The sequence below is a fragment of the Cervus elaphus genome, chromosome 1 (genome assembly GCF_910594005.1).
Source record: "Cervus elaphus chromosome 1, mCerEla1.1, whole genome shotgun sequence".
Classification (NCBI taxonomy): domain Eukaryota; kingdom Metazoa; phylum Chordata; class Mammalia; order Artiodactyla; family Cervidae; genus Cervus; species Cervus elaphus.
The window spans coordinates 84,599,130-84,620,554 of NC_057815.1; the positions used below are offsets into that span (position 1 = coordinate 84,599,130).

Consider the following 21,425-nt stretch of genomic DNA (forward strand, 5'->3'; position numbering starts at 1 on the left):
TTTAAATGGTTAAATGGATATTTATAGTAAATCTATTGTATTTCAGCCTGACTAGACACATACTGAAGAAGGTTCCTGATCTCACAGATCTTACATCTTAATGGTATAGACAGAGCAAGCGTAGGACAACTGAGGGATAAATAAAATAATACAAGTTCTCAAAAATAACAAAGAGCTGAAATGGAAGATAATACAGAATGCTATATGGGGAGTCTGAGCTTAATTAACTAGATGGGGAAAGCTTCTCCCAGAAGGTGCTAAACTGAGATCTAACACTGGCAAAGAAATAATGAAAAGAGTATCAAAGTAAATGCCTGTAGGGACTCTCAGAATACTAACAAGGCTAGAGCTCTGTGAGGGATGGGATGGGGAGGGAGGTGGAAGGGGGGATCGGGATGGGGAACACATGTAAATCCATGGCTGATTCATGTCAATGTATGGCAAAAACCACTACAATATTGTAATTAGCCTCCAACTAATAAAAATAAATGAAAAAAAAAAAAGAAAGAAAGAATGGCGAGATGAAGTGGAGAAAAACAAGTAGATTTCAAGTCAATTAGCATACCACTCAAGGCCTCTTCATCTCCGGCTCTGACTCAATTTTTCCAGCCTTCTGTGTACGTGCTAGTTGCTTCAGTCATGTCCAGCTCTCTGTGACTCTACGGACTGGAGCTTGCCAGGCTCCTCTGTCCACAGGGGTTCTCCAGCCAAGAATACTGGAATGGACTGCCACGACCTCCTCCAGACTCAATTTTTCCAGCCTTAACACTAACATTTTACAGACTCTTCCTATCCACCAGAACTACTTTTATCCATTATGTAATCATTCCTTAACTTGATATTCACTTGACTTTTGAACTATAAGGTTTGAACTGCATAGATCACTTTACAGGAGAATTTTTTCACTATGTACTACACAGTGACACAATCCATAGCTAGTTGAATCAGTGGATACAGAGGGCCAACTATAAAAGTATACATGGGTTCTCAACTCTGCAAGGGTTGGTGCCTCTAACTACCATGTTGTTCGAGAGTCAACTATATACCATCAGTCTTCCTATCCAGGGATTCCACATCTGTAAATTCAGCCTACCATGGAACAATAATACTTTTTACAAATTCAAAAGTACATGACTTTACTGGTGGCTCAGATGGTAAAAGCATCTGCCTACAAAGCAGGAGACCCAGGTTCAATCCCTGGGTCCAGAAGATCCCCTGGAGGAAGAAATGGAAACCCACTCCAGTACTCTTGCCTGGAAAATCCCATGGATGGAGGAGCCTGGTAGGCTACAGTCCATGGGGTTGCAAAGAGTTGGACACGACTGACCAACTTCACTTTCACTTTCAGCAACTATTTTCATAGCCTTGATATAGTATTTATAAATTGGGAAAGGAATATGTCAAGGCTGTATATTGTCACCCTGCTTATTTAACTTATATTCAGAGTGTATCATGTAAAATGCCAGGCTGGATGAAGCACAAGTTGGAATCAAGACTGCCGGGAGAAATATCAATAAACTCACATATGCAGATAACACCACTCTTATGGCAGAAAGCAAAGAGAAACTAAAGAGCCTGTTGATGAAAGTGAAAGAGGAGAGTGAAAAAGCTGGTTTAAAAACTCAACATTCAAAAAACTAAGAACCTGGCATCTGGTCCCATCACTTCATAGTAAATACCTGAGGAATCAATGGAAACAGTGAGTGACTTTATTTTGGAGGGCTCCAAAATCACTGTAGATGGTGACTGCAACCATGAAACTAAAAGATGCTTGCTCCTTGGAAGAAAAGTTATGACCAACCTAGACAGCATATTAAAACCAGGGACATGACTTTGCCAACAAAGGTTCAGCTAGCCAAAGCTATGGTTTTCCAGTAGTCATGGATGGATATGAAAGCTGGGCCATAAAGAAAGCTGAGGGCCAAAGAATTGATGCTTTTGAACTGCGGTGTTGGAGAAGACTCTTGAGAGTCCCTCGGACTGCAAGGCGATCCAACCAGTCAATCCTAAAGGAAATCAGTCCTGAATATTTATCAGAAGGACTGATGCTGAAACTGAAACTCCAATACTTTGGCCACCTGATGTGAAGAACTGACTCATTGGAAAAGACCCTGATCCTGGGAAAGATTGAAGGTGGGAGGAGAGGGGGACGACAAAGGATGAGATGGTTGGATGGCATCACTGACTCAATGGACATGAGTTTGGAAAAGCTCCAGGAGCTGGTGATGGGCAGGGAAGCCTGGTGTGCTGCAGTCTACAGGGTTGCAAAGAGTCAGACATGACTGAGAGACTGAACTGAACTGAACTGATGTATGGATGTGAGATTTGGACCATAAAGAAAGCTGAGTGCTGAAGAACTGATGCTTTTGAACTGTGATGTTGGAGAAGACTCTTGAGAGTCCCTTGGACGTCAAGGAAATCAAAACAGTCAATCATAAAGGAAACCAGTCCTGAATTGTCATTGGAAGGACTTTGAAACACTTGAATGAAATACTTTGGCCAATTGGAAGGACTTTGAAACACTTGAGTGAAATACTTTGGCCACCTGATGTGAAGAACTGACTCATTAGAAAAGACCCCGGTCCTGGGAAATATTGAAGGTAGGAGGAGAAGGGGATGACAGAGGATGAGATGGTTGGATGGCATCACCGACTCGATGGACATGAGTTTGGGCAAGCTCCAGGAGTTGGTGATGGAAAGGGAAGCCTGGTGTGCTGCTGTTCATGGGGTCACAAAGAATTGGGCACAATTGAGCAACTGAATTGAAGGGAACTGATATAGCATTGACATTACATTGTGTATTGAGCTACTTCCCTGGTAGTTCAGATGTTAAAGTGTCTGCCCACAATGCAGGAGACCTGGGTTCGATCCCTGGGTCAGGAGATCCCCTGGAGAAGGAAATGGCAACCCACTCCAGTATTCTTGCCTGGAGAACCCCACGGATGGAAGAGCCTGGTGGGCTATAGTCCACAGGGTCGCAAAGAGTCAGACATGACTGAGCAACTTCACTTACATTATGTATTATAGGTTATCTAGCAATGATTTAAAGTATATGGGAGAGTGTTGCAAAGGTTAGGCAAATATGGTGCTATTTTATGGGGCTCCAGGTGGCTCAGTGGCAAAGGATCTGCCTGCAATGCAGGAGACACGGGTTTGATCCCTGGGTTGGGAAGATATCTAGGTTGGGAAGATCCCCTGGAGGAGTAAATGGCACCCCACTCCAGTATTCTTGCCATAAAAATCCCATTGATTTCCCAATGAGAAAGCAGCCAGGTTGGCCACAATCCATGGGATCACAAGAGTCAGACACAAGTGAGCAGGCACGAACCCCCACCATGCCATTTTATATTAAGGACTCAAGCATCCAGGGATTTTGGTGCAGAGGAGGGTGTTCTAGAGACAATCCCCCAAGGATAGTGAGGGACAACCAACTCTATGCTGAATAAGCAGCTGAGAATCATGGGTAAGGACTCCATTTTCATTATAATGCTAACAGGTGCTTTAAATTAATTGGTGATTTTAATTTTGGTCTGCTGAAGCAAATGATTGGCATTTTTGAAAAAAAAATATTTCTGTTTAATCTGTAGAGGATTGATTAAAGGAAATAAGAGTGAAAGGGAGATGAAATATTATTGACATGGTGTAAGCCAACAATGATGTAAGCCAACCTGGGGCCAGTGATGAATAAGACAGCAACCAATTTCAGATATATTTTAGAGGTCTAATTTATGGTTTCCTCCCCATTTTCATTTTTCCTTTTTCATCATTAAAAGAACTATGTAAAATTTCCATCAAAAATCAAATGACAGTTACTGGAAATCAACACCCTACCCATAAAAATTATGCAGACTTAAAAGACTTTATCCCTAAACCAAAGATGTTATCTAATTATAGTGGGGGTGGTACTAGTTAACTCTTTGTGATGATAATGCTGAGATACTAAATAAGTCATAAACATCCAGTCTTCTCAGGGGCAAAGATTTCAAGACTACTTGATATGCATGACTAGAGAAATTCAACATAGGAGCTGCATGGGAATTGAGACACACATCAGATGTATTTACTGCTAAAACATTCTCAGGGAATCTGTGTTTTGAGCAGAGTCAAGTATGTTGGAGAAGACTCTTGAGAGTCACTTAGACATCAAGGAGATCAAACCAGTCAATCATAAAGGAAATCAACCCTGAATTTTCACTGGGAGGCCTGATGCTGACGCTGAAACTCCAGTACTTTGGCCACCTGATGTGAAGAAATGACTCATTGGAAAAGACCATGATACTGGAAAAGATTGAAGGCAAAGAAGAAGACAGTGGCAGAGGATGAGATGGTTAGATAGCATCGCTGACTCAATGGACATGAATCTGAGCAAACTCCAGGAGACAGTGAAGGACAGGGAAGCCTGGCGTGCTGACAGGCGGGGGTCACAAGGAGTCAGACGATCAAACAACAACAAGTATTTTGGATAAAGGATGGAGGCTCAAACTCCTTTCCTTTTCCAGCTCTTCCATTCTCTTTGTGTTAGTCTTACAGACTGAGGTGGAAGGTAGAGGCAGGGTGGAAAAACAAAAGTAGTGTTCTGCAGACGGCAAGGTGGCTGAGACACAGACACAGAGAGAGCTGGGACTCCCTCGAGAGATGAGGCCCACGGAAGTCTTCATACGGGGCCACTCTTCCCCAGCTTCCACGGAGGGATGGCCATCTGCACTGCACCCTCAACCGGAGACTTAAACTAGGGGTTCTCTTTATCTTGAGCTGAAAAAGAGATTGATGGAGCTGACTTGTATCTTCTCCCTTCTTCATTCTTTCTGCCTTGAATGTAGACTAGAGGATGAGAACTTCAGCAATCATCCAGCAAACAAATGATAAATGACAACAGAATCCCGGGCCCTGATGATATGAAGTCATGGAACGATGGCCTAGAATTGCTGGACTTCCCGTTAAGTGGCAAATTTAAATTACAATTAATTTAGGCTTCTAGAGTCAGATTACTGTTATTTGCAGCCAAGGGTTATATTAGCAGGTCCAAACATCTTCTGCTTTCAGAAATAAAACCACTTAGGAAAGTGAAGAAAAACAGAAACACAATAGAACCACTAGTAGTATGTCAGTATACAGCTATTCAGTCTTTCAAATTTACATATGCATACCTACTTTCTTTATATAGTTGCTATTATACAAAGTCTTCCAGGTTATAAATTTTAATAGCTGCCTTATATCCATGTATAATTATTTTTACCCATATCTTTTTGTATGGCATGTGGCTCTATTATAATTTTTTGTGTAATGAACAATTTATGAGCATATTTGTACATATCACATTTTCCATATTTCCTTGGGATAGAGTTCCAGAAAGGAATCAAGGTAAAGGAACAATTCTGTGACCTGTGCTTTGCTGTGCGAAGTCACTTCAATCACATGACCCCATGGACTGCAGCCCACCAGGCTCCTTTGTCCATGGGATTCTCCAGGCAAGACACACTGGAGTGGGTTGCCAATTCCTGCTCCAATTCTATGACCTAAAATACATAAAAGTTAAACTGTTTTCTAAAAGTGTTATAGAAATGTATACTGCTATCAACAATGATGGTACCTGATTATTTACATTTTTTCTACACTGAGTATTAACATTTTAAAAAATCACTAATTTCATAAAAATAAGAATTTTTTAAAGTGATGATTTTAATTCATAACATTCTTGGGCATTTTTCTCTCCTTTTGCTGCCTCTTTCGTGTATGAAATAAGCCACGAGATTCTTATACTGTATAATCTGTAAGAGTCAATCTATCTTCCAAATGCTACCTAAAAATTACATGACCTTATACATGCAGAATCTTCTACATTGAAGAAAATGTGTTTGAAGCAGGTATGATCTCTATTCAATGAATGAATGAAGCTGATTTCAGAAAGGGCAAATGACATGCCCTAAGTTGCAGAGCTATAAAATGGAAGAACTTACATTTTTATTTCAAGTCGAGGACTCTTTTTAGTTCAACATATTACTTTTTTGCCTCAACAATGGTGCTAAGCAATCCTCACAGTTTCAACCCTCATTTGGATAACTGAGCTGAAAATCAATTAACAAAGGCCTAGAAGAAACCAATCAGTGAAAAGAAGCAACTTTAACAGAATGAGTCTGTATTGCTTATTACTTTTTCCTTTGTTCTTTGAGTATATATTATGAGCACTTGTAGGTAAAATGTGAAATAAAGCATAAGAGAGCCAAGGAAAACCTCAGAGCAGAGTCTGTCATGAGCAGGGCAAAAGCAAATTTTATAGATAAAAGTTTGTAAACCCTAATGCTATGGGACATGCGATGGGACTTCCCTGGTGGCTCAGACGGTAAAGAATCTGCCTGCAATGTGGGAGACCCGGGTTCGATCCCTGGGTCAGGAAGATCCCATGGAGAAGGGAATGGCAACCAACTCCAGTACTCTTGCCTGTAGAATCCCATGGACAGAGGAGCCTGGCTGGCTATAGACCATGCGGTCACAAAAATAGTTAAGCTTGTCCATGTTCCAGTTAACTATAGCTGTGTGAAAAATCATGCCAGGACATAGAAACGTAAAGATTTCTTGTATTTTAACTATTCTCCATGTGGGATGGGCAGCTATTTTGCTCCGTTCACCTTAATTCACTCATGCAGGTATGTTTAGCTGAGAAGAGGCTGAGATGGAAAGACCAAGATGGCCTTATCCACATGCCTGGCAGCTGGAGCCGGCTTTAGATAACATGATAGGAGGAGAAAGGGTGCAGGTCAGCTTTCCTCTCTGTGACCTCCACTGTGCTGTCTTTCGTGGTGGTCTCAGGACAACTCTCCAAAGAAGAAAAATAAGGCTTCCTAAGGCCTATCATTGTAGATTACATAATATCATTTCTCCCACATTTGACTAAAAGCAAGTCACAAAGCTATAGAAGATAGATTCTTCATCTTTCTGGGAGTTATTTGGCATGGATGTAGCAGGATATATGGAATTTGTGGCCATATTTTTCTTTTCCCTAGAGAGTATCAATGATAAGTGTGGCCCTTTGCCACCCACCAAAGAGGCAATAAGTACATTCGTGCTGGGCTATGTGCACAAAAACTGTTTTAAATTTAAGCAGCAAAGTCATTCGGTATAAAGTAAAAAGGAATTCTGAAGCTACAAAACTTAAAACTCAAGCAAAAACACTATGTTTAATATCCAATTACAGCCCAGTAATGAGTTTAGATGTACTATAGAAAAAAATTTTAAAACATAAAAAGCAGGTGATCAGAGTAAACCATCATGTTAATTATGCTGATCCGGGCTTGGAAGCCATAATTTTAGCATTAACTTGCTATGAATGTGACTCCTTGGTAAAGTATAATCTCCTTTGAAACAGGATCTGTGTTTTCTCAAATCTCAGCTCCCAGCTCTGATAATAGCTGTAGTGTCATCTGTAAGACACGTAAGCTCTCTAAGCTTCAGTTTCCTCATCTGCAAATTAAACATAACAGTAATATTACTTACTTATATTTATACTGAGAATTGAACAGTTTACCTCTATTGCTGACATAGAATCAATTATCAGTAACTAATAAAAACAAATGGGACATGTAACTAGCAAGTGCCTGGTTTCCAATTACAAATTCTCCTAAGCCCATTCTGAAACTGTTAAAGCATTGTGGAAAACATACACTTAATTATTTAAATTGTGCATTGTTCTCCGAGATCTCAAAGGATGAGATTTTTCAATCACAAGAAATCTGGGTAGGTAACTTGTTTTTTATTTTGTCCCCAAAATAGGTTTATTGAGAGAATTTGGGAAGCAAGGGGCCTGAGAATACATAAAGAACGACTTCTAAGAAAAACTTAGTAGATGAAAAGACTGTAAGCGACAAGTAGGTAATAACACCTACTGAAGGGCTCAGGATGGTAGGGGATACCTCAAAGCATATAATAAAATTTAACTAGATGTAGCACTACAATTTACCACATAATGATCTTCCAATTGCAAACCACATTCTGATTCAGTTAAAACAAGATAGTTTTCTTGGAACCATAAAACAATGAACTTCCATCGATTGCTTTTTCCTGAGAGAGAGAGAGAGAGAGAGAGAGAAACTAAACTAGTTCTATGTACACATAGATCAATTTTATACAAATATTTGTATATTTCATGCTAATGTTAGCAACTTCACCTACTGTAGAGGGATGTGTGCTTGCATATGTGTGTATCTGTGTGTGTGTGCACGTGTGCACAAATGAGCATGCCTGTGTGCTGTGTGTTATTAACATCTCTTAGGCTGACTTGCAGTTTTGTCTTGCCATACCAGCTTTGCTTCCCTAGGAGTCTTTTTTCTCTACATTGCTCCTTCACTAATTGGGCAAATGTGATAATTTGTAATGGGTCTCCCACTCATTAGTGTAATTTAGTCAGGTTCTACTGTATTTCACCAGACATACCAACCAGGCTGCCACACACATCTGCTTTTGGAGCGCTATTTCATAAGCATCCACAAAATTTCTGCTTTAAAATTGAGAAATGATTGCCCCTTAATCAGCTATTTGTTATACTGAGCTACATAAATATATGCAGTGTCATCCATAAATAATCTTAGGGTGGAACATAGCAACAATTAACATTTGCATAGAGCTCTAAAGTTTACAAAGCTTTTTCTTACATATCCAAACAAAATCCCAGGTATTCTCCTATGAGGGAAACTATTACATAATTTTTTAAATAACTTAGAAGGCAAATACCATATTTCCAAACATAGGCATCTGATTCCACCAGGCCTCTTTTATGTGATCTTCGCCATTTATTTAACCTGTCTGAGGTTGTCTTTAACACTTGTATAATTTTTTTCAGGGTATCACATTTTTTTCCCACATTTTTGATAATAAAGATAAGGTTCTAGACATAAGGTTCTAAACTAATGCTAGCTATAACATGATCCAAATTTTGCAGACAGGAATATTATCCTTATTGAAAGATGTTTACGTCAAATGACAGAGAAATAAAATAGTTGTAAAATATATAACTAGGGTTGCAAGTTGGAAAGACTTGGAGTTATTATGAAAGGTAGTGCCCGCTCCTCATTCTTGGCAAGAAGGCAGGAGACTTTATTCCTGCTTCACACATCAGGGCAGGAGATAGCAGAGACAACGAAGTCCTTCATGACTTACCATAAAACCATGTGAGTGTCTGGACCTGAGACTGGAACAAAAGGTGCAGATGTGAAAGCAGTCGGATATGTCACCAGAGAAGTAGGTAGACCCAAGACAGGTGTCAGAAAACTTGGAGTAGGGGATGATACTAAGGCTATACAAAGCCAGAGAGAAGGAAGCAGGCAATCAGGAAGTTCTAGCAAGCTAGCAGGTGAGATGGCGGTCTGAATAAACATCAGCGACAGGAGCTGGAGCCCCACACTGACTTTTCTGCATCTTCTGTGACCTCCAGTCAGTAAGAGGGCAATGGGAAAAGACGACAGGACCAGGGAAATATTTCCTTATATCCTGGACCCTGAAATCAGTAACCACTCCTGGACGTGGTGTATGTGTGTGCTCAGTAACTCCGCTGTGTCTGACTCTCTGACTTTTGTGACCCAGGGGCTGCAGCACGCCAGGCTCCTCTGTCCATGGGATTGTCCAGGCAAGAACACTGGAGCGGTACCTGTCAAGTTTCTCTGGAACCATATTCAGCCCCAAACTGGAAGAGGAAATTATCCCTTTTTTCTGTTTCTGAATCTCACATCTCTGTTCTCATCAGGGTACACAGTAAAGGTGTCATTTAAACAGCAACCTGGCAGGTGACTCTTACTTCCACACCTCCCGCCGCCACCCCAGGGAGGGACAGTAATTACTAAAGAGTCAATTTGATTGAATGGCTCCCTCTTGATGAGCAGAAACCCCTGTGGCTTCTTCAAGTAAATGACATGCTCAGAATTAAAGCTGACCATCTTCAAAGAGTAGGTTCCCCAGCGGCTCAGCGGTGAAGACTCCGTCTGTAATGCAGGAGACTCAGGTTCAATCCCTTGGTCGGGAAGATCCCTGGAGAAGGAAATGACAACCCACTCCAGTATTCTTACCTGGAGAATCCCATGGACAGAGGAGCCTGCTGGGCTACAGTTCATGGGTTGGCAAAGAGTTGGGCATGACTTGGGGACTAAACAATAACAACAACATCTTCAAAGAGTATCCCTTCTGTTTCTCCTGGATTCTCACCTTGGATCCACTTTGAAAGTCAAGAAAAATGACATTCCATAAAAGTAACTGGCAAATTTCTAAATGTATTGTTGTGAAACTATTATCCCTCTGGCTTGTGAGAAAGAGAAACTGCCATCTACTTATAGCAGAAAAAGTGCCCCTCAGATCTCCAAGAACTCCAAATTAAAGAACTGGGAAGGTCACAGAGCAGCCTTCCTAGCAACTCTCGATGGCTGTGATAAGTGCCATTCCATCCCGAGCTGGCAACTCATAGACATGCTTCTCTCTAGAACATACCATTAGAGAGGTTCGGACCATCTGTCTGCCCGACAGACCATCTGCAGAAAGCACTAGCTCCTCTTCCAGAAAATAGAAAAGGGACATATTCAGATCTTGACGAGGATGAGAAAGTGAGGACACTAGAGAGATGAGGCTTTATGCCTTTGTTTCCAAGCCCTCTTTTGCAGTGATCATTGGCAGAAAAGGAAAGAAGTCCAAGAAAATGACTGAAGGTAGAAAATATTACAGCAAAACGGAAAACAATATTCACCCACAAGAGCACAGACACCTTTTAAACAGAGAAAAACAGAAAGCACTGTATACGGCTTTAAGTGCTTGGCAGGATTAAGTTCAGGATGGGAGGAATCCAGGCACTCAGGCTCAGAGCCAGAAGCACCTAGACATGCGTCAAGTACTGCAGGTAATGACTCATTTCCTAGGGCACATCATAAGTCCTCTAGCCTCAATTTCCTCCTCCGTGTCCTGAAAATAATGATACTCCCTTGTCACAACCGTGAGGCTCCTGGCAGACCTCTGTAACAGCATGCTCATCAGTTCATGATAGCTCTTGTGCTAATTCTGTGATTTTTCTTTCAAGGCCTTTCAGGGGGCTTATCCCATAACTTTTTTCTTACCAACTGTGAGTTCGAAAGGCAAAAAAACCACATTGTGTACAACTTTGTTTCCCACATTGTAACTGTAAAATAACAGTAAACTTACTAGGTGTTCAGTAAACATACTGAACAAATGGTGCTATTGAAATGACCACAGAAGCAAAGGATGTATAATCCACAAAAGCATCCACTGACAACCTGATTTATTCATGCAAAAGGGATCTTGTCCTAGATCCAAGACATAGCTCTTGGATTCAGGAGTGGACACACACACACACACACACACACACACACACACGCTGCTGCTCTTTGCTGTTTAATCACTGTCATGTCCAACTCTTGTGACCCCGTAGACACACACACACACACACACACACACGCTGCTGCTCTTTGCTGTTTAATCACTGTCATGTCCAACTCTTGTGACCCCGTAGACTGCAGCCCACCAGGCTCCTCTGTCCATAGGATTTCCCAAGCAAGAATACTGGAGTGGGTTGCCATTTCCTTCTCCAGGGGATTTTCCTGACCCAGGGATCGAACCTGCGTCTCCTGTATTGGCATGTGGATTCTTTACCACTGAGCCCCTAGGGAAGCCTGTGTATGTATATGTATATGTGTGTACATATGTAGAGATAAGTGTGTGTGTATAAATTCCTGGTATTTATGTACATGTGTACATATGTGTTTGTGTATTTTTCCCCTCAGTCAAATGTATCTTGGGAGAAAAACACATACCAGATAGGGAGAACAGAATTCCATTTAGTCTAAACTTGGAAAAAGTGCACCAGTGCCTATAGTGATGGGAGAGATGAGATGAAAACCAGACTTGAGACTGAAAATCAGACAGATCAAGGAAGCAAAAAGAGATAAAAGAAGTAGAATCGATCTGATGAACACAGGAAGAACTCAGCCACTTGTTCTTGAGAAACTCCAGGTCATGAGAATGACTGCAGTCCAGAGACATTAAAAAAAAAAAAATTAACCTGCATGCATATACGCACTTACGGTGGGCACTGGAATCAGAACAGGTTGGTTGATTAAATGTCTAATGTGTAATAATAGTCCAGGTTTCCTGGCAGATGAAAGATCTTGAGCAAAAGTCACATATTAAACATGGCTTTCCTTCTGAAGAAGGGCGAGTAGACTTTTATCCTTGGGTGTATTCACATTCAGTATGTTTATTTTCACTATACATAATGAATGTCTCCACAGGGAAAAAAAAATAGCAAACCCACCATTCTTTGTGTTACTAATTATTTGCCTGTTTTCAGGTTTTTAGGAAAGAATTTGCCTTTACTAACATGATTGTTCCAAATGCTTGCACTTCACACATTTCTTGCTTTGTTAGCCAAACATTTGTCTCAATCTGTAAGGAGAACTTTTCTCTAATGAAACACTTGTTTCATATCAAGCATCTGCAAGATTCCAGGTATATACAAAGATTTTCATTCGAATCACTTTTCAAAAGAAATACACCCTGAATCATTGTGTGCTTACTTGGTCCCTCCTTTTGTGACTTGTTACCTACAACATGAATATATTGCTAAAAATCTATAGCACCTACATAAAGGATGTAAATCCCCCATACTGGAATGGTCCACAGCCAAACACTTAAAATGCAGATATTTTTGCTCATATATATTTAAAAAAGGAACAGCCAGAAAACCATAAACTGGAAAAAAAAATAATCCCTGAAATATCTACATTAAATATAAAAGCTAGAGAAATCTTACAGGGATGAAAGAAAAGGCAGAGCTGAAATTTTCTTTTCTCTTTGTCAGGATAAAGTCAAAGGAAGATGGTCTTCTTTTTATCAAAAAATCTTTCAAAATGTGACCCTTTCTCCTGTTTATAGCCGAGCACTGAACTGTACCCCCAAGCTCACAACATTTTAGGATCTGACTTAAGACAGAATTCCTCAGCTCATGAAATTCTGACTTGGTCCTCTTTGTTTCTCTAGACTCTGCAACAAATCACTCTTTTTCCATCAATATGTTCCCCACTGACATCAGTGCTGCTGAAAGATAATTTTCCTCCTCTCTTTCATATTTTTATGGCCAGACAGACACGCATATTCACTTTTCTGTTCATTGATGTGAGGTGGCAATTTGTATAACCTCTGGTACTTAAGCATGCAGGAAGGTTTATGTGCAAACTGAGGTTGCTAAATTACTACTATAAGCAATACTATTAGTACTACTAATTATTATTTATGTCGATGAATATAACTATTGTTATTAGGAGATATCTTTTATTGAGCACTGACTAAATTCCAATCTCTGTTCTAGGTCTTCTATAAATATTATTTTTCCTTACTCTTTTTATAAGAATCCTACAAGGTGAGATAAGAAAATATGGGTACAAAGGTAATCTGCACAAAGTTACATAACTAACGAGTAGAGAAACATGTTGAGAGATACTTCTCAAAAAGTACCTTCTTTAAATACAGCCCAATGCTACTTACTATTTAATGTTGCAGTGGAGACCTTCATTTCTTTACTTTGTTCCTTGTCCTGTAACTTCAGTAATTTAATATCACTGCCTTTACTCCCCATGCCATCAAATATTCCAATATGACTTTGGCAATGGTCACAGTTCAATGGAGATTTACCTCAAGCCATGCATGCCTCCAGAGGCCCCCAAAATGTAGCGCTGAATATACTTTATCAGGGGCCCACTGGTTCAGGGAATTGGCCCTTCAGAGGTCACCTGGGGACACTGAGACCACATCTTTCCATGGAAAGTGTGAGTTTTGTTATGGAAACAAGATTACTTGATTTGTATTTAGAGAAGGCTTGCCCCACACTGTCTGTATCTAGGGATTTATGTAAAGAAGCACTGGGTTTGCAACCTAAACAGCAACAAAACATGGAAGAGAAGAAAACGCATGGGCTGTGAAGTGAACTGGTATTTGGAGCAAAGAAATGGATCACTTTTCACATCATCTGTAATATAAGAACAATAATACCATTTTATCGATTTTTGAGAAATATAAGTAAAAATCTAACCTACTTAGCCTACTGCCTGACACCTAGAATATATTTGTTGAATATATATGACAGAATTGACTATAAATTTAGTTTATTTTCTAGATGTGTGCTGGCAATATAATCTGTGATATATCACACAAGAAATTTCCTTACTTCCTTGCAGTATTCTAACCACGAATCCTGAGGTTTGAGGCTCTGGTAAAGGCCAGTGAACTTGTGTTTGTTATTTTGACCAATTGACATCCCTCTTCTCCTTCTCACTCTAATGAGATCTGGATTGGAAGGAACAGGGCCTCAAAATACAGGAAGCCTGGATGCTGTCTTCCTTCTCAGCAAGCCATAAAATAGACTTCATCCATTCATTATAAGGATAGAAAGAACCCACAATCTGAAGGACAAAACCTTGCTCCCTTCACGCACAGGGAAAGGCTGACTTTGCGGAACAGAAATACCTGGGTCAAGTGGTACCAGCCGTGCAGAGTTAGCAAAGCCGAATTGGACTCATCACTGACAGCTCAGCTCAGCGACATTAATAGGAACAAGGATTTTCACTTCTTTTGCAATATGTTCTTGAATTAAATAAAGGTCATACACAATGACACAGTCCCACATAGGTCAGACTCCAACAGAGGACTCTTGACCCTGTTTAACTATCAAGTCCAAACTCCAGGAGGCAGCCTTGAAGACTGCAGTGTGCCCTGTCCAAATGCAGGAATTGCAGCCAAGAAGCAGAGCAGGAGAGTCCTTCCACATCCCCTGCAGCAATGACTGAAGTGCTTGTACCTGGTAGGTGTTTAATAAATACACAGTCTTTTACCGCCTGTGAACAAAACGAGATGTTAGGTAAAGGGTAATGTTAACACCACTTGCTGACATCTGAATTGTGTTTCTGCAACCACGTATGGATGGGTGCACATGATTCTCACTACTTATATTCAGTATCATTTCAGAAGTTGTAAGCAGAAGTGAAGAGACACCTGGAAAGGGCACTCTGGTTGCTCTGAGAAAAAATCTGATGAAACCATGGTATATGAAATTAGGTAATTTACAGAAAACTAGCTTTCTCTCTCCAGTTTTGCTTATATCTCAGATTATATTTGGGACTTTTACCTCTGTGTCAATCAGATAAATACACTGAATTAGGAAGGCCTTTCTAATTTTTAAGCCAGACAAAGAGGAAAGAAACTTTATATACAAACTACCTGTAGAGTTCCAATTTTGTGTCAAGGGTTTGACCAAGAATTATGTATGGACAGAGGAGCCTGGTGGACGACAGTCCATGGGGTCATAAGAGTTGGACATAACTTAGTGACTAAGAACAACAACAGCAATTTATAAAATCATTTATTCATTCATCACAAATGCCCTCTGAATGACTGATCATTCCTGTTTTATAGATTGGATGGCTGAATATCTAGGAGATTAGGAATCTGACCCCAAATCTCTCCGTGTCAAAAGCCAGCTCTCATCACTGCCACATTCTCCTGCCATCATGATTTCAACTCCGCCTTTTAGTCCTGGTCTATCTACCCACCAAATGTAACTCACAATCATCACGATCTTTGCTGCTACTACAAATAAATACCCTACTGACACAACTTTCAAGCTTAACTCAAATTCTGGTCAGTAGCATCACTGTGGACTAGAGTTTTCTGAAGCCTGCAAACTTTGTAAGGACCTGTCTATTGCCACAAAAAAGGCTATTTAAGGTTTTTTTTGCCCTTTCTGGATACCCAATGCCAATGGATTCAGGTCATCACACATTTCCTAATTTTTTATCAATTTAAAATGATATGTCCTATAAATGGGTCATTTGCCTATACATGTATGCATGCACATATGTACACACATGTACACACAAATACACAAAAAACTAAATATACCACAAAAACTACTGAGGAGAGGTATATTCAACACACATGAGGAACACCCAAATTACAACAATGCAAATATTGATCACCATCATGAAGAAAAGATGAGCACTGCTTAATCAATTTACTTTAAAATTATACTGTTCACACTGTTTTGCAGAGTTTTGAACCATACATGAACTTATTGTTACTATAGTACCTTACATTTTTCTATAGCAATGTCTAATTACAGGTCATTTTCTTCTGTGATATTTCATCATATTCTTCACAACAGCGAGTGAAGAATGCCTTTTTCTTAACTACATAGAAGGAAATTGGGGTTCTTTGAGTGACTTACATACCATTAAGCAGCACTGTCAAGGCTTCAGTGACACCTTCATTTTCTCAATCTGGGGTTTCCCTTCTCCTGATTCTAACTCCAGCCTCCACTCTTGCCCTCAACTTAGCCATGGTTACTGAGTCCCAAACGGCAACGCAGATAACTGAGCGAATCGACATGGACATTTGCAAAGCCCCTGTCCTTTTCACACTTCGGTGAATCCATTTCTTCTTTTGTACCTTACTAGCAGACCCTAAGCAGTTGTTTTTAAGTATGAAAACAACAGAAGAACACATAAACACATCTGCCATCAGAGGGTGCATCTCCTTCATCCCAAGAGTCAGCATCTTCTTCTGTGGGCTGATGTTCTATCAGCATTAGCCCCCATGGCAGCATCAGTTCATGGAGCCAACACACAGCTCCAGGCTGTTGCAATGACTCAGCAGTTAAAACTTCAAGTTTCGGAGGCTGGGTTCTCAACCACCCCCAGGGCCAGAGCTCCAAGAGCTCCTTTCTGTTCCAACTTACTGGGTGATCTTTCTGGCTTCCTTTAAAGGTTCTCAGGAGCTGACTTTCCAGCTGTCAGCTCTGTTTGTTGTGGAAGGAAAGAGCCATTCATGTGTTAAGTGCCCTGGGTTTCAAAAACACAGACGCACTCTGGAGAATGTTGGGCCTGGCTGGTTCACTTGAGCAAAGACCCACAGAAAGGCTGGCCAACTGACTGCAACTAAATAGAGAAGGAACTGGAATTGCCTTTATTCTCCCCCAAATAAGCTCAAGGCAACCCTTTCCCAATTCATTCTTTTCAAAATATGACCCTGCATCTATTTCCTCTAGGGGGCTTCAGCCTTTTCTTTGGCAACTCCGACACGCTACTTTGACTGAGATGGAAAGCTTCTTTCCCTTTCCTTTCTTTTCTGAACTCACTAAGCAAGAAAACCCACCCCTTTAAGCTGTGAAACACTCTCTATCACAACACAAAGCCAGAAAAGACAAAAGAAAGCTGGTGGATCTGGGGCCAGTTCTGAATGGAAGTTGTCCACCACCGTTGCTTGGACAGAGTTACGGTTGCCCAGGTAGGATCAGGGAAACTTAAGTTCCGGGGAGCTGCTTTGCTCACTGCTTGAGCTGTGATCAGAAACTCCTGAGTTGGCATGTACCCCACTTCTATTATTAGCCTAAAATCAGTGATAATCAAAGTGTTGCTATGGCTAGAAGTTTCCCTCATTACAATGATTAAATCTCACATACACAAAAGCCAAGATGTTATCCTTATTATTATTATTTTTTTTTTTGGAAAGATGGTATTGAGAATAATCTATGCAATTAATTTTTACCAACACCACAAGTCTAAATATACCCAAACTGGGTGAGACTGTGAATGGGAGGAGGAACAGTCAAATTGAAATACCCTCCTCAATAAAAAGAAGCACGGACTTGCGAACTTCCAGAATGGCATTTTCAGAGAGCTTCTCTTTATGCAGAACTGTCCTAACACAAAATAGATGACGTCAAACGCTGGCCTCTGTACCCGGCACTGGTCATGTCAAGAGCTGCAGGCTAACCGAGAGCTGACCAACACGAAGAATGGTGATGGTCCAGGCAGACCTGGACAATCTCCAACCCCCGACATAACCCACCGGCACGTGAAGCATCACGGCTTTGCTCTCTCCCTAGAATAGTAAACTTGGTGTTTCTTGTTTATATATGAAACTCGCCTTCAGGCTTCGAGTCCAAGGCTATTCCTAGGCTATTTTCTCCACAAAGAAAATGAGATTTTATTCAGGATTTGTCCTATATCCAAGTCATTTAAAAATGATAAAAAGCCCCATATCTTGATAAGGAAAATGTAACTGGAATCTATTAGTAACAGAAGAATATATCCTGAGCAGAAATAGTTGACAAGAAAGACGCATCATAAACTATACTGACAAAAAAGAGTTTACCCATAGACTTTTTTTTTTTAAACCAAGAGTACAGTGTGGAGTAAGTATCAGTTACAGGATGAAAAAGGGGAGGAATCTTTTAACAGCTGCCCTTCTTTAACTGTTTCACTATTATTTTTATGCAAAACAACATCAAATAAATGACAGCCTATGGCAATAGCTGAGTCCAATCTCACGTTTAAGTATATTGTTAAAATTTTTTTAGCTTCAGGATTTTCAAAAAACTTCTTTTAGGAAAAATAAATGATATTGTTTTGAATATAATCTTTCACATCTCCCAACTTGGCTCTCATAAATCTTTGATCATCTCTGTCAATCATCTCTGAATAAAATTTTTTATGTTACAATTTGCATCATATCTCTGTCCACAGATATCCTAAGAAACCCTTATGCCTGCCCACCCTGCCTGGCTGACATTCCTGTCATCTCTTCCATAAATATGTTCACAGTAAGAGTTCAAGCTGGCTAGCATTCCATAAAATATTACTACTGCTTTTAGAAGGAACCATCCATAGGCTTTGACTAAAGCTCTATTGCTTTCACTTCGGGTCTCAGCAATTTAGAAATATATTTATGAGAGATTCTCACTTCTTGAGAAAGCTAAGTGATGCCAATGCAGAGATAAAAATACAGATACAGGAACACAGAGGCTATTGCAGTGAAATGGTGTTTTGCTTTAATTAAATAACCTCAGAATGGAAACAGGTAAAATACTATCTGCATTTCGCTTTGAAGGAAAGGAAAAGAAAAAATGCTAACCACGGGGAAACACTAAAGGGACTGAGTTAGGCAAGACGTTTGACTAAAGTCACCTGAATTCCTGATGCTGCCTGCTTGCTTTTACAGCCAAGAGTAGACAATTAAGAGCAATTTGCAGCCACACTCCCTTCTCTAGGGACTACGTAGGTAAGGGGATGTTCCAAAATGAGAGACACTAGTCTTAAACAGGGGACACTGCATGAGGAAAGGTTAATGAGATGCAAAAGCAAGAGAATCAGTGCAAAACAGAGGATCAAAATACTAAACAATTTCCACTTTGTTCTCATTTGCTCCAATTAAGAGCTCGCTCTCGAGACAGCTTTTTGTAGTCCACACATTCCTTCCTCCCAGAGCAGATTCAACTATTTAAGAAAAAAAAATGCTATGGGGAAAAAAGTCAACTATTAAGTTATCATAAAAGTCCGGAATGTATCCCCCACCCCCCATCCTCTTAGCAGGCACACTTTTACGTTTAACTCAGAGCCCCTGCCAGTAGCTTTTCTAATTTTTCTTTCCAATCAAATTTAAAGAGGATGTCAAAGAGGAAGAAGCCTAGAATTTTATTTTTTTTCCATATTTCCTAAATGCAGAATTCACTGAAAATGCTAGATGAATAAAAGGTGTAGACATGGGAAGAAGGATGGGGGGGGGGTTGTTATGCAAACTGAAATAATCCCCTTGGCATGACAACACCCCCCAAATGTCACACACTGAGTTCTCTGGGCATTACCATCTTTTAAAAATGCACTTCTAAACTGCCTCCGGATTTCCAAAAACAAACAGGGAAACACAAACATTGCAGGAAGGCAAGGACCAGGACCCAAGCGGTCCCATGACTTACCTTCTTTATGGATCCTCAAAGTTCACCATGAAAATTTAAAATCCTCTAGTTTATCTTGCACTACTCTCTTTTCTTTTCCTCTTCCTCTTTTTCAAGTCACACAGCAGAAAAACAATCAGTTTTCAAAGGTTCCATTGATGAGATCTTCCCGCACCAGCCAAAAACGTGTCCAAGAGACTCCGCCAAAAAGTAAGCCCCAAACTCATCAAAGGCAACAAGAAGAAGGGGAGCGGGGAAGGAGAGGGACGCTGAAAGCTGCGGGGCGGGGGAGGGCTTGGGTCCCAGGTACCCAGAGACTATATTCACGCTGGTGAAATCTACAGTACTATACACCTGCTTTGGCTGTCTCTCTCACACACACACACGCACACACACTCGTGGACACTCACACGTTCTCCTTTCACGCAGAAGCAGGCACCCACACTCCCAAACGCACACACACTCACACAAACCCCGTGTGATGAAACTGTCAGTAGTAACCTCCAATCGCTGCTCCGTGCTGCAGATGGTACGCCTCACGGTTACCTTCCCCAGATCGGTGGAGGATCAAAAGAGCATCCAAAAATCAGGGGGCAGCGGAGGGGGGCGGCCAGGACCAGGTCGATTCCGGATCCCTCTCCCCCAGGCAGATTCCTCCAGCCGGGAGCGAGTCAATCAGCAGAGGTGTCTGCTCGCAGGGTGCCCCGGATTATGGCAAGGTTATTCATCTTGATGCGCTGCCTCCCCCGCCCCCAACACCCGGCAGCCTGCATTGAGATGATTACCGAGCTGGGTCTGTCCCCGCTCTACTGCATTTTGCTCAGCCCCGTGCTGCTGCAAGTGAGACACGGTGGAGGCAAGAATACTAATAAGGTGGTTAGCTACAGTTTCTTCAAGGCAGTCGGCGTGCAGTTCAGCGTGTAGACTTCCCAGGGCTGTGTGTGTGTGCCTGCGTGTCTGCGGCGAGAGCCGGGAATCCGTCTCCGGCCAGAAGGCGAGATGGTTTGTGTCCTGCCTGGGAGGACCGTATCATCGGAATCATCACTGTCCGGCCATGGCATTGTCTATGACAGTATTTTGTTTGCGATTAAAGAAAAAAGGAGCGGGTGTTCATGATTTGGAAGCCTAGCGCTGGCGTTTGAATGAGAGAGAGCAAAAATAATGTCCAGGGAGACAAATTAGCTTTATAAATAAGCTCCAAGGAGACCAAGGCAAAATTTTAACATGCTGCTGCCCTGGCTGTTAAATGGAAATACAAAGCAATTTCAAAAACCAGCTCCAACCTATAAATCTTGGAACTGGCAACAAGTATCTGAATTTGACTGATGGGACTCTGGATAAATGGATTCCTGGTAATAGAAAAAGTTTGCTCATGCATTCTGCTTCCTACCCATGCACCCAGTGTATGCAGGGATCTAGGTACAGTTCATTCACTTTGAATATGGATTTAGACTCTCTTCTATTACTGTCTTCCTCTAATACACAGCTTTTATCACCTAAGTATCAAATTGTAGGGGATGTCTGAGTGGCATTATGTCACTATGGGGATTGCTTGACAATTGACAACAGTATTACCGTACATGACACTCTTCCATGGAATGAGTTTGGAATTTTCAGGAAAGAAAAATCTTATATCTCTTTTATTACTAAGCCCTGA

General features: G+C 40.9%; 1 protein-coding gene across 2 annotated transcripts in view; it reads right to left on the minus strand.

Annotated features, from left to right (window-relative positions):
* Positions 1-20,650, minus strand: part of LRRC4C (leucine rich repeat containing 4C) — a 1,337,050-nt gene extending 1,316,400 nt beyond the window's left edge. For both annotated transcript variants that reach the window (XM_043909663.1, XM_043909655.1), the window contains exon 1: positions 19,790-20,650. The gene's annotated coding sequence lies outside the window, so the exon portion shown is untranslated. The remainder of the gene's footprint in view (positions 1-19,789) is intronic.
* Positions 20,651-21,425: the final 775 nt, after the last annotated feature.